Here is a 14390-nt window from a genome sequence, read left to right as displayed (position 1 = left end):
GTTTCCTAATAAACTCATAAAAAAGCTGAGCTAGAATTTTCCTGAAGTATCACAGGCAGAAATACAGCAATTTTGTGTTTAAAGTGAGTTTATCTGACTGGCCAATTCATCTGATTGAACCAGTTATATGTAGGTGCTTTTGTGCAGTGCCAGCAACCTACACGCTGGATGTCATATGAGATGAACTATAATCTACTATAATTTCTTCACCATAAGATCCATTACTCTCCCTTTTCAAGCCACAACTCACAACATCCCCCATCTGTGACCTCCATGACCACTGTCTAAGCCAGTCCCTGAAGCGATACAAAAGCCTCCAAAAAGAATGCTTTTTCATTGAAAAATGTGCTTTGTACAAATAGAGACATTGCCAATGATACTGCTGCAGCAGAATAAGTTGGCTAGGATGGAGGGCAAGGGACAGAAGCTTCTCAGTCTGTTGCTTCACAGAATAACGTGTCAGATAAATACACCTGAAAAGCGTGGTTAAGGACTGAGTTGCCAAGAAGTCTGGATTTTCAGTGAATTAGCAGGTCTGTAGTAACTGTCTGCATATGTAGCAAGACCTGGCGAGTCACACCATGCCCACCAAGAGAAGATACCTTCCAACACCTAGGGGGAAGAGCTGCTACAAGAGTACTACCACAAAGTAGTAGGTGGCATCAGCAGTAGTGCAGTGTAAATGCACATGCTTCCTTACCTCATGGCGATGCCTTCATGTGGCTATGCCCTAATTCGAATTAGAAATTGATTTTTAAAATGTTTTAAAAGAAATTTTCTGTAGGAAAATAAATAAAATAGATTTTTTCCCCTATTTTTTTTTCTCTCCAGAAAGTACTTATTTTCAGGAGATGTTTTTTCAGCAGAATTTTTCCCATTTCATCAGCCACCAAGTACTGTAAATGAGGTGCTGCAGTGGCACCATGCTTTCCTCATGACAACAGTGCCCTTATGCCCTTGGCTTTCTGGCCAGACAACATTGCACACTCTCCCACAACTTTACACCCTCAGGATACAGCCTCTCCTGCAGGAGAACTGTACCCCAGAAAAATGCACTTCTTGATCAGGCTTTGTCAGATGCTTGACATGAGTCTAAATCCTTTAAATGCATTGATTAGGGATTACAAAATCCAGTTAGGTTTTGAGGTTCAAGAAAACGCACAAAAACCCCTGTAGTTTTAGGCACTGGAGACTTTCTCATTGCCTAAGACATCCTGTAGCTTCTCTATTGTCTAGATCTGTGCCTGTCTTCTACTTAAAGCCATCTAGGAGTCAGGAAAAGAAGTCTTTTTAGTGCCAGCTTTCTGAAAGGAAGCCCATTCAAATCCTCCACTCATTCAGAGCTGCAGAGCCCACTGTCAGAGCAATGGGTATCAGGTGCAGCCAGTCACAGTGTAGGTGATGTTTTTCTGCGCAGGGCATCAAGCAACACAAGAGTCATGGAGCCAGAAACGGATCACAGCATGAAAGGAGCAACCTGGCCTCTTAGCCCTGGTTAATTATGGGGTTTGCTTAATCATTGTCCAAAAGAAAACAACCAATGAACTCTGGGAGAGAAATCATACATGCCACTGATGCCCTTGTTACAGACTCAGGTTCTTTCATAACTTCTGTTCCTCCTTTATCCACACTCTCCAAAGGACAGAAGTTTCCTACCCAAAATTCCCTGATGTTTGGGAGTTTCTTGGGTTGCAGACACTTCAGTCTCACTCCTCCTTCTGTCCAGGAGAGGTAGAGCCCAGTTCTTCTGTCTATACAGACATGTATTTTCGGCACATCCTTTAGGTTGCCCTCGGTACCCAGTAACAGAGCACACTGTGCTGTGAGTCTTACTCTAGGTGTCCAGACTGCCCCATTTCATCCAGGAAGACTTGGGTGCCCACCACAGCCTTGCAAGTAGGCAGTAGCTCTTTGCCTCTTTACAAGTGTAGTTGTGCTGCACATTGCAGTGCTCAAAGTCCGTTGCAGAAAGACTGCCCACGTTGGAGCTAGTGTCATCAGCCCTAGGAGCTCACAGAATCACAGAACAGTTTAGGTTGGAAGGGACCTTCAAAGGTGATCTAGTTCCAACCCCCCTGCAATGAGCAGGGACATCTTCAACTAGATCAGTTACCTAGAACCGCATCCAGCCTGGTCTGGAGTGTCTCCAGGGATGGTGCATCCACCACCTCCCTGGGCAACCTGTGGCAGAGTTTTACCACCCGCGTCGTAAAGATTTTTTCCTCACTTCCAGCCCGAATCTCCCTCTTTTAGCTTAAAACCTATCATCCTATCATAACAGCCCTGCAAAAAAGTCTGTCCCCATTTTTCTTATGGGCCCCTTTTTAGAACTGAAAGGCCGCAATAAGGTCTCCTTGAAGCCTTCTCTTCTCCAGGCTGAACAGCCCCAACTCTCTCACCTTTCCTCATAGGAGAGATGTTCCATCCCCCTGATAATTTTTGTGGCCCTCTTCCGGACCCTTTCCAACAGGTCCATTATCTCTCCTGTACTGAGGACTCCAGAGCTGGGCACAGCACTCCAAGTGGGGTCTCACCAGAGCAGGGTAGAAAGGATGCATGGGTACAAGCGACCTCTCCTCTGCACTCCCAGATGCCTGGATCATGAGCATGTAGCCACACTGTGGGGCTGCTATGTCTCTCCACCGCTACAGTGCAGCCAGAGATGTGCTGGAGGCAGCTGGCACAGCCCCAGTGCCATGGCCCCTGCTCTCCATCACTGGACCACAGAGCTTTTCCCCCCATCCTTCTTCTGTCTTTCAATGAGAGCTTCTTCTCAGTGCTCCATGAAGTCTCTGCTGCCAGTGCCGTTCATACCAGTGCATCACCCACCCCACAGTTCCTTCCACCCATCTCCTGAGTCCCCTGGAGATTTTCTTGTCTTCAGGATAGTGTCCTACTGACCTTTCATCTCCTATCTTTGACAACAGCTCTCAAACACCATTCCCTGTCTTCTTTTGATGATGTCTACTTCCTTGGGAAACACTTCATGTTCTCAACCACTGAGTTAAACATCCCCTTCAAATGCATCTCCTGGTTCATTCTTTTCCACCCACTGACTTTCCAATATGTTACTGCAGCAGGGATTTCTCTAACTGCTGTAATATATGGATGTTTAAACATCCAGTTTAATAGATGTTCTGTGAATCTGCCTTTGTCTCTTTCTTCCAGTGATCACAATTGGCCTATTCTACTGGATACTCCCTGTCAAAACATCTTTTATCTGTCATTTCTCTCCTGCCACAAGACAAACCTTCTGTCTGCTTCCCCATGCATCTCTGCTCACTTCAAACTGCTTCATCCTCCTGGTGGCTTTGTGATACTGCTGCCTGAACCTCTTCCATCTTTTTGATCTTGTGCCGATGTAAAAGCTGCTCTCCTAAGTCTTGTCTATCTCCCTCCAATGCGGTTGTCAGCCCGTGCTTCATGTACAGAAAGTTGTGATGATCAGCTAGTCCATCTCTTATAGGAAAAGGGAATTCTCCATCCTCTGGAGCTGTACCCATGCAAGCTTCCTGAATTCCCTCCATCTCCTCTAGTCAAGCCAGTCTTGAGGTTACATATAGAGGTATACAGGCTGTGAATCAGGACATAAAACATCTTGTTCAGACTAAGAAAGCCATGCAAATCCTGCCTTTTATTTCTGTGCTTGATCTCATTTTTCCAGTTGACCACTCTCAGCAGTTCTTAAGATCCAAGAAAAGTTGGCAGTGTACATGAGTGGGACAGGAAGTTATTAACAGAGAATTAACTCTAATTCCTTAAAATAAGTACGAACATAATTATAGACATTCATGTCCCTGCAATGATGAACACTACAACTCTTCCAAATGAGAGAAAGAGTAAAACAAGAGTGTCATGTAGATTCTGCTTCACATCAAGACTGGACATGCAGATAATTTGCCATCTCAGGGTTGAACCATGAGCTAAGTGTAATTTCTACACATATTTCTTTTATCACACAGGAAAAGTATTTTGCCGACATTTTAACTGTGTTTATGTTACCTTTGATCTTAAGAAACAGAGCTACAACCTAATAGAGGTTATTTTTTCAAGAGGTGCTTACACGAGTACTATGTTAAGAGTAGTAGTAACTACTGTAGTAGTGTGCGGTAAGAAATGGCAAGAGCTACACATTATGCATGGCCAAACTCCTCAGTAGACTGGAGCCAGATCTCCCACCAATACCATTTCAAAGCCTGCTGAGTTTGTTTGCCACTGTAATCACCAGGAAAAGTACTTCAAATAACTACCGGATATGGAGTCCCGAATTTTCTCCTTCGATTATACGTGCCCAATAGTCACTGTATGCTCCTGGGTGCAACTGTAGGCAAATGCAAACTTTCTTCTATTACCAATGTTCTACCAAAGTGCCATAGATTTTACACAGACAACCATTTAAAGAACTACCTTTATGGGTTTGTTCCCTAAAATCTGTTAGTGGTGAAACCTTCCTTATGCTCTACCCTCTTCACATAGAATCATAGAATGGTCTGGGTTGTAAAGGCCCTTAAGATCATCTAGTTTCAACCCACCTGCCATGGGCACGGTGGGGGCACCTGTCTCCCAACCATACTTTATGGCTGGGTTTATATCAGGGTTTTTTCTTCAAAGTTCCCCATTTCTCCAGTGGCTGAAGCAAGCCAGAACTGTGCCCACGGCTCCAGTCTGCCCCAATCATTTTAACCCTGGGTGATGTAGACTGTTCAGGGTAACCTTCTGCCAAACCATGACTCCCTGTGATGGCCAATATCTATGCTAGAGGGATGACCAGTGGAAGGGGACCAGTGGAAGGGAACCAGTGGTGTCAACTCACACTTGCAGATGATGCCCTGACCACAGAGCATCAAACACCAAAGTAAGTTGTCTGTCCCTGAAAAAAAGAGACACGATGTCCTCAAAGGGTGTTTTAGGCCATTTCTGACCCACATGAGCCACGGAAGAGTCAATCAAACCCATAAAACCTAAGACAAAGCTCTGAGGTGTCGCCAGTTAAGTGTGGTTATAATGGTTTCTTTCCCAGAATAAACTTCTGCTTCCCATGAAGTCAACAACAAAACTCCTCTCAGGCTTTATTAGAGCCAGGATTTTACCTTGAATTTCCTTTTGATGTTGACCCTTCCCACAGTGCTCATCTCTGCTGATGCAATTGGGTCGTTTGGCCGCATGATGACTTGGCCATTAGTTTAGTACTTGTGACGACAGTTTCACTGTCATTTATCTGGGTGGGATCTCCTCATAGGCAAACTGTACAAACTGTGTTTGATGTTGTGGTAACAAAAACCACCCGTTACTGTTGGTGGATGCAAGACTTGGCCCAGATAAATGCAACATTGGTGGTCTAAAAAAAAGGGGTGAGCTGTTATAGCATAGAATCACAGAATGGTTTGGGTTGGAAAGGACCTTAAGATCATCTAGTTCCAACCCTCTGACATGTGAAGGGGCACCTCACACTAGAACGCACCTGAAAGGACCTTAAGATCATCTAGTTCCAACAGTCTGACATGCGAAGGGGCACCTCACACTAGAACGTACTGCCCTAGGCTCTGTCCAGCCTGCCCTTGAACACTGTCAGAGACGGAGCATTTACCATATCTTTGGGCAGCCTGTTCCAGTGCCTCACCACCCTCACAGTAAAGAGCTTCTTCCTTATACCTAACCTGAACTTCCTCTGTTTTAGTTCAAACCCATTACCCATTGTCCTATTGCTAGTACCAAATTGATTTAAAGGGATTGTCAATCAAACTCTAATCCTGAGGGCTGAGCCACAGCAGGGAGAAAAATACTGCTGTACGTCAAGCCACAAGCCTAGGTGTATTCTTCTCTTGAAAGGCCATTGCTAATGTGACCATTAAAGGGAGCAGGCAATGTCTGAGCTCACCCTCTGACTGCAGCAGTATTCATGCCCTAACCTACAAAATCTCATAGGGATCTGCAGCAGGTCCAGCAACACTGACAGCACCTTGCACCCTGTGTGTCCAGTCCACTATGCTTTAATGAAGCCAAGTCTTTCTCCAGTTAATATCAGGTGGGAGGGCATGCTGAACACCTTCCCAGTTCACCTGGCCTCAGTGGCTGTAATTTAGATCTGTGATTTCCAAATTCCTGTGTGCTACAGAGAATGTCAGTTTAATTTCTGAAGGATAAACCGAGAGTGAAATGCTTTGGTTTCATTCATAACACTCCAAATTACAAGCATTAGTGGAACAGCTTGAGGCTTCAAGTAAACAAGACAAATGGCAGAGTCGAACAGACTCATTACTCTCTTTACATAAGAAACACCGATGCCCGGTAAGATACTAACTCTGTGCAAGCAGCAGGCTGGCCCTTGAGCACAGCAGCAACACCAGGACTAATAAAAATTAGCATCCAAGCAGAATAGTTGTGTTAACGAAGGGCTGCATTAATCAGCTCTGGCAGCCTTTTCAGCTCACACCCAGGGAGGTGCTGATGCAGCTCTACGGCTCCTGGCTCTGGAGGCAGCTCACTCAGCACCAGCACAGTGGGAACTAAGCAGTGTAGCTATGCCTGGTACCAGAATCAGCTCACCTGATTTCCAGCCCCATGCCTCAGTTACTGAAGTCTCCTTTCTCCTCTTTACTGCTAAAAACTATAGGTTTTAATAGGCTGAGGAAAGTATTATTGACTTTGGCACAGCAACATTGAAAATCACCTCTTAAACCTCACTATCCGATCCAGGTAACGTAACGCTTTCCATTACACACTTGCTAATTCAGCATTTCTATTAAGTGTTGAAGAATGGGTGGTTTTGATTATATCTCTGTGGACTAGCTGGAATCAAAGGGAGCATTCCTTTATGTGTATGCACTGACTCTTTCAAAGATGAACAGTTTGTCTGCAACCTCTTTATCTTCACTTCCCTATTGATAAAACTGGGATAGTGCCCCATCAGATGGGTGCTGTGAGGATGCACCACCAGGTGAGAAGTGCTAGCTTCAATGAGCATGAGCGTGGCTGCTTGCAGGACACAGCTGGCTCAAAATGCATTCCTGTCCCTACCTAGGAACCGATCCTTAAGTTTGTTTATGGAACTGTGTTTTTGATACTATCCGTATAAACCAATTAATTAGCTGAAAAGTAACCCATTAGTATAATGCTTTAAATTTACATTAGAGGTTATCCTAAAGAGCTGAATAGTCAAAATAGCTATTACCAGTTCACTATTTAGTCCTCATGTTTATACAGACACACTGTTATTCCAGAATATAGCACTTTATTCTGTCTCAGCTCAATACAGTTTGGAAATGGACTAAACTAGTTACAAGAATCATTTGATTATCCTGCATTTAGGGAGCTCATTGCAAGCAGCTCCCCAGCTTTGCAAACAGCTCCCCAGCTTTGAATGTAGAGTCCACATTAAAATCCTCTGTGGGTAAACCCTTTGGAATTAACATTTTGTAATTACTACATTACAATGATGACTGAAGACATAAACTATCTTCCCTCCCTGTCATACCACGTAAAAGGGATCACATTTATGTCACAGACTTTAAGGTAAATGCGCCACTTGATATTCAGGGGGCACAAAGTGCAGACAGCTTTTAAAGTACAATTTTCAGAACAGATACCTATCTCTCTGTAATATTGGGGTGGATTTACAAGTAGCTGCTCTTCACTTAGAGCTGAGTTATTTTTAGTGAGGGGTCTTCCCTCTCACTAGTTTAGTGAGAAACTTCCCTCTCTATTTAGGGAATGGAAAAATTAATCCTTTGCTAAAAAGCGTAGGGAAGTGATAAATTCAAGTGTTTAACACAACTGAAGAACAACCTTTCCAGTAAAGCTTATTTTCATAGGCTAGGAACAATTATTAGCCTGGATTCTACCTATAAATGTAACATCTATTGACTTGGATGCTACCTGGGACATCTACTTGTTAAAACCAGAAGCATAAAGAAGTGTTGAAAAATAAAACTCTTTCTTGCCTCCCACTTGTGGCAAATAATCTCCTTTATAACGTCCAACTGAGAATGATTCTTAAATTACTGCTCACCAGAGAAAAGTCTGGCATTTCCTGGGATTTCCGAAAAAATGAGAAAGGACATTTTCACTTCTAACTGCCAGGACACAGCATCCAGCTCCCAGAGTGCCTCCAGACCTGCTAGGGACTCCAGGACCTCCTCGGTCACTCATAGCTCCCACCCCAACCCCAAGCCTAGACTCAGAGGAAGTACCCCCAAACTATCTCTATATGTCAAAGATATCAATGACATCTTAAAACCACTCCTATACGTGTTTGAAGCTCATGTTGTAGAGCAGCACCAAGGGTTTGTGACATCCCCATCCCAATATCCAGGCCAGCTCTCCTGGTGTGTGAGGGACATGCCACCAACCCCAGCAGTGCAAGCACAAGAACAGACTCATGTTTTTCACTGGTCAAGGCTCAATTCATCACTGTGCTTACCTGTGCACATCAGTTTCAGCACAGCTGATTGCTGGGACTTCAGTATAACCATTCACTCTTGTATATTCAAGCACTTACCTAAATAGATTCCCTAAACGGAGGTCTCCACAGCTGCATACATTGCAGGGATATGTGGCCCATCTACCTGTGTCTCATTCGTAGGTACTACACACATCTGAATTTTACAAAGTTATACCAAATCCCCAGCTTTTATCATCTCACAGGGAGAAAACCTAAACTCTTTTGCCACTTGAACAGACTTCTATGTCTTATTGCAAAGAGCTGTGCTTGATTATGGCAAAGTTGCAATTTGCCTGTGGACAGCAAGTCCCAAAAACACCTGCATCTCCATGAAACGCACGGAGCCCACTATCTCACTTTTTTTCTTTTAAATATCAAATCCTTAATGTCACTTTCAGTACACACAATCACTTTGTTTAATCAACCATGGTGGAAGAGAAGTCAACCAGTCTACTCTTGCCTTGAAGCTGAAAACTCACTTATGACAACATCATCTGAAGAAAACCAAGAAAGATGCCATCTTAAGACATTTACAGCAACATTAACCACATCAGTCAATTTTCTTCGGAGCTGTCAACACATCTCCAATTTATCAGAGACTTACTTGTCCTCCAAGAGGTTTTCTCCTGTGATCAGATTTTTCCCAGATGGTGCATAGTCCCAGTACTCTTCCACAATCCCGAGGTAGTAAGTTCTCGTCTTTGCTTCCACCACTGCAAACAGGCAGAGGAATCCAAGAGCACAAAGGCAGCCACCACGCTGGGCGGGAGGCATTTGTAGCTGTGATTGCAAGTCTGGCAGCGGGCAGGCAGCAGCAGGATGCACCACAGAGAGCTCACCCCTCCCTCCCAGCTCTCGACAAGTTATAAATAAGGAATGGACAGGGCAAAGCTCCTCCTTTTCAGCAGGTTAGGACTGGGATAGGTAGAGAGCCTGCCTATGCAGAGCAGGGCTAGGGAGGAGGTTGCTGTCATGGCAGGACCTTTGCCAATCCTTCGGTGAATGTGTAAATTGCTCACTCACCTGTCAGGCTGGAGCCAGTTGGTGTTTTTTGGAAGTTTGGATGCTCTTTTGTTATTCTTTTTCCAGCCTAGGTGGTGTGGCATACGGGGGCAGGGTTGGGTTGGTTGTTTGTAGGGTTTTTTTGTATTTTTGCCATTCCTGCCAAAATCTTTTTTTTAATTTTTATTGTAACTCTTTTATGATGTCTGACATTTCTGAAGCTAGCATCTTGCTGCCTTCATTGGGGTATTTTTAATGATGTAACACTAGCTTATAATCCAGCATTATCAGAGAGAGAGAAAGAAATTGCCAGTACCTCTTCAAGGGGGATTTTCTGACCCATTTATTAACACTGCAAGTGATCTGAACATATTCAGTTTTCAAGTGCCCAAAATGAGGCCCTTCTTTACAAACATTTCTGGAAATTAGAGCCCTTGTAAAGTCTTTCCAGTTGGACACTTAAGAATTGAGGCACACAAAGATGACCCTTTTATTAACCATGGTAATTAGTGTGCCCACGTAGCTCTCTAGAAAATCAGTCCCTCCCTTTACAGCTTAACTTCCTCCAAGAGGACATCTCTATTACCATTTTGGCAAAGCCAAATGCAAAACTATATGACTATGACCTGATAGGATATTCTAAACCACTTAGGAAACATCCCCAAAGAAATCTCTGAGGTGACAAGACACTTTGCAAAATCCTACTGCACTCTTACTAATTTTTAACCAACTAAAGACATAAGAAGTTGCAGTTCTGGAATACAGCATTATTCTTGAGACTCATTGTGAGCTTCAATAGTTGTGAAATTCCCCTTTCAGCTCCAGAACCATCTGACTTCTTCCTGTTGAAACTAATGGTTACTCATGGCTAGGGATGTAAGAGGCTTCAGAAATGAATTTGGTAGCCACAGTTTTAATGTCGTCAGTGAAGACCTCAGTGATGTGAATGTGGTTTTATGTAGCAGTTGCATGAGGTTCACCCTCTAACAAGCAACAGCAACAACTACATGTACAATCAGCTGTGCTGAACGCCTCTCTCCTTCACTGTGTGCAGGTGCCTGAAGCCACACAGAGAGTAACTCAAAAAGTAGATGAGGTTCACAGCAGCCCAATATCATTTAATTGACAAACATTGAGAAGGAGAAGTGATAGGACAATACCAATGTACAGAGATCCTGCTCCTGTATGTCAGGTATATGCCCCATCCCTGGCAGTGTCCAAGGCCAGGTTGGACAGAGCCTTGGGCAACATGGTCTAGGGTGAGGTGTTCCTGTCCATGGCAGGGGGTTGGAACTAGATGATCTTAAGGTCCTTTCCAACCCAAACCATTCTGTGATTCTATGATTCTATGATACTCAGAAGCAGCACTCACAGACTTCCTGATAACCTTGAAGACCTTGCTCGTCTCTTCATTTTTCTGCTGCAAACCATATGCTGCACAACCTCTTACGTCAATCTGTATTCTTTCTTCCAAAATATGGATGTTTAAATATTATCTTCCTTTTCCATTGCTTTGTTGTGTCATTTGGTTACTCAAACGATGCCAGCTAAAAGTACTGTGGTTCTAAAAGGCATCATTAAGAAAGCAAAATGAAAGACAATGACTGCAGGACAGGCAGAGGCACAGCTCTCAAACATGAAGCTGTGGTGGGACCGATGGGTCAGCTGGTGGGTTATGAGGCTGTGGAAAGGCCAAGGTGGCACTTGGAGGTTAACAGGTCCTCGCTGGGACCCTGCAGCCTCCTGTAGTGATTATTTCTGTTGCCCAGATTATCTGTCCCAAGCCCAGGTGAGCTACAGACTTCATCTCAGTCACTCAAGCACCCAAGTTTACTGAACTGGGTGCCTGTTATGCAAATACTCATTGTCATAAAGTAGTAAGGATTTTGCATTTGAATAGGAAATATGCTTATTTAGAGGGTAACATGCACTTTGAATGAAATCGTATAGAGTTCAGTTGCTAAATCAGCCATTTGCATAGAATTAGAGATATTTAAAGACCAGGTACAGGGCAAGTTTCATCCAGACAGTTCTGCTATGACCTTCTGCCTGTTTGCTTTTTTGTAACTAAAGAATTCTGTTATATGTTAAACATAAATAGATACATACATGGACTCACATAACTCAAATGCATTGAGCTAATGGGGAACAGGAAGGGGGAGTGTCCAATTCTGAGCTGGCACCTGACTTCACTATAGTCATTTAAATAATAATAGTGCTATGTCCTAGTTTTTCTATTGCTTCTCTTGTGCCCAGGATTGGATCCTGGTTGCTTTCTTGCTAGAATAACAATCCAAAATTCAAATAGGAAGTTAATTTCTTTGTCTATTACTGTAAAACTTATTTGTGTAACAGGAATAATCTGTGGGCATTAGCACCCTATATCAGCAATGTGTTGTAAGTCTGGTAAACGCCTTAGCTTGGCTTCAGCATTTACTAGATCTGGCAACTTGTATACCCTTTGCATCCACACATTAACACTTAATCACCTTGTCACATCATTTAACCCAGGCACATTTACATTCCGGAGAGGTGCTGTGGGCATGACTCAGAAAAAGATGAAAGAACAGCTATTTTGCCCTTGCATAAGGAAAATTTCTGGGAAGCTCCCCTCCAGCAGTGAGGTAATGGGATTAAGTGTGTCACTTTGTTCAGGATCCTTTCAGAAAAAGGCTTAGATACTGGCTCCTCTGAGACTTTCCGTCCCTCTGAAGGCTAAAATTAGTGCATGGTTGCATTTCGAAGTTTTGTAATGAGGAGCCATGTTCACAGGTCTGAAGAGCAAACATCTTGAGCACCAGTTTGTAAATGAGACCTGAAACATCACCAGTGGAGCTTTCTTTTTAAGCACATCTGGAATGATTGCAATAATTATCTTAAGTTAATCAACTAAGCCCAGACTTGGGCCAACTAGAATACCTAAGTTAACCTTGTGTTGGTCATAAGGTCAGTGAAGAGAGATGCTAGATGTGCTGATCTTCTGCAGTTCCTTGAAATTAGGTGACATAAGTTCACAGATAAGGACTTTATTCAGACAGCCTACTACTGAAACCCACCTTGCATTCTCCATTGAGCAGACCACGAGCTGATGTTCAAGAAGATTGACTACACTGTTCCCTCTGCTTCTTCTTGATAACAGTAGAGATCCCATTCATAGACATTCCTTCCTGGTCCCTCTGCTATGTTGGTTTGTGTGTTCATTGCAGTCCAGGTTGGGCAATTAGTCTGGCTGTTTCCAGCATAAGATTACCCTTAGCTGGTGTTGCCACCAATATGGAGCTCTGTCTGTAGTGACCATCCCAAGGTGACAAAGAGTGCCTGTGGTAAACCTGGGAACTGAGTTACACCCTCATAAATTTCTCACCAGTCTTTTAACCAAGCCATACTCTTCCTTCTCAGTTTTCCCACATTCTTCAACCACAAACACATATTAAATGCAAAAGCCTCATTGTACATTTGTGAAAAACAATTTCTATTGCACTTTCTAATCATTTTCTGAGCAGAAAGTAAACCTCATGTTATAATCTTGGATAGTCATACAAGGTGTATCTGAACTACTTTGATCTTGTGAGTTCACACTGGTAGGTTGGAAATCTCAAAAAACAGGTGCTCTCCAAGGCATCTATTTGCAATTCTGGATAGGACTTTGATGAGAAAGGCTTCCTTGCCATACACAGCACTTCCCAGGAGCAGCCCAACTCTGAGTGCTGAAACTGTTGGAAAGACAAGAAGGCTGCTATAATGCCAAGAATAACAAGGATCTGCAACCAGTGAGGATGTTGAAGGGCAGCTGTAGCCCATATTACAGGTGGCCCGGTGTGGAACTGACTCACATCTGCCCAGAAGTCTTTGTGGCAGGATGGAGACTGAACCCAGCCCTCCGGATTCCCACGTCAGAGCCCACATGGCTCTCCACCGTTGCCTTCCAGCCATTTGAGCTCAATACATGCACCCTGCTCAGGGTCACAATTGGGCATTTACCACAGTGGTTGCCTGGAGATCATCAGAGCAGAATAATTTTCTCTGCACATCTCTATGCAGACACTCTCCTTGCAGAACAGCTACTTTGGTACATGACAGTTGTAGACAAATCTTGAGTCAAGGTGTGAAATGGAAAAGAGGGGTCCTGCGATAACAGCAGCAGCCCACAGATCCTTTCTTTTCCATTATGGCCTTGAGCCAAAATCCTATATGCCACACCAACACAAAGGACAATCCTATAGCTGAATTCAGACTTTAGAGAAACTAATTATACACTGGAAAATAAAGACACTTAAATTCAAAGGTTGTAAATAATGAGAAGGAAGGCATTTAACAGTGTACTGAAAGGAGCTGCAAGTTTGAAGAGATTATACTAAATTGCCAAATAGGCTGGGCAAGTGAAATGCATTCAGCCACAAAAGCCATTAAAGCAAAGCTAAAAAAAGGGAAGTTTTGATCCTAATTAAGAGGAGAAGCTTGCATGTGGTAACTCATGTAATATCTGCACTGTTAAAACAAGGCTAATACCTCAACAGAACTTCAAGGTACATTATTTATGGGTTTCAGTGTTGCTACCTATTGTAGTACCTAACAAACATGAAAGAGCCTAACATTACATCATCTCTATGGGTCAGAGAGTGTTCATTAACCCTATTATACAAATAAGGAAAGAGAAAGGATAGGTAATGTCTAAGTGCTCTGACAGTAAAACAGCCTGGTCTCCCGGCTCCCCATCCAGCACTGGAAGCAAGGCGACAGCCCTCCTACCTACAGCCCTGCACCTCCCTTCTGAGCATGAGTGGTGGACACCAGGGTCTCAATGGACTTCTGCTTTGTGGGAGTGATGCTGTGACCCAGTTGCATGGCAAAACCCTTTTACACCCACTTTTGCTGCCTGCTAGCAGGAGGACCAGTGCTAAGATCTACCTCAGCTCTGCTCTGAGCAGCTCTACTGCCTGCCCAGCCT

At 43.6% G+C, this 14390-nt stretch overlaps 1 protein-coding gene across 1 annotated transcript in view; it reads right to left on the bottom strand.

Annotated features, from left to right (window-relative positions):
• LOC104406806 (hephaestin-like protein 1) overlaps positions 1-9157 on the bottom strand; it is a 34076-nt gene extending 24919 nt beyond the window's left edge. Inside the window, exon 1 of the mRNA XM_010015901.1 lies at positions 9045-9157. The gene's annotated coding sequence lies outside the window, so the exon portion shown is untranslated. The remainder of the gene's footprint in view (positions 1-9044) is intronic.
• Positions 9158-14390: the final 5233 nt, after the last annotated feature.

Source organism: Nestor notabilis, unplaced genomic scaffold (genome assembly GCF_000696875.1).
Source record: "Nestor notabilis isolate BGI_N333 unplaced genomic scaffold, ASM69687v1 scaffold8776, whole genome shotgun sequence".
Lineage (NCBI taxonomy): Eukaryota > Metazoa > Chordata > Aves > Psittaciformes > Psittacidae > Nestor > Nestor notabilis.
Note: the sequence above shows the minus strand (reverse complement) of the source record. Positions and strands in the feature narration are given on the sequence as shown.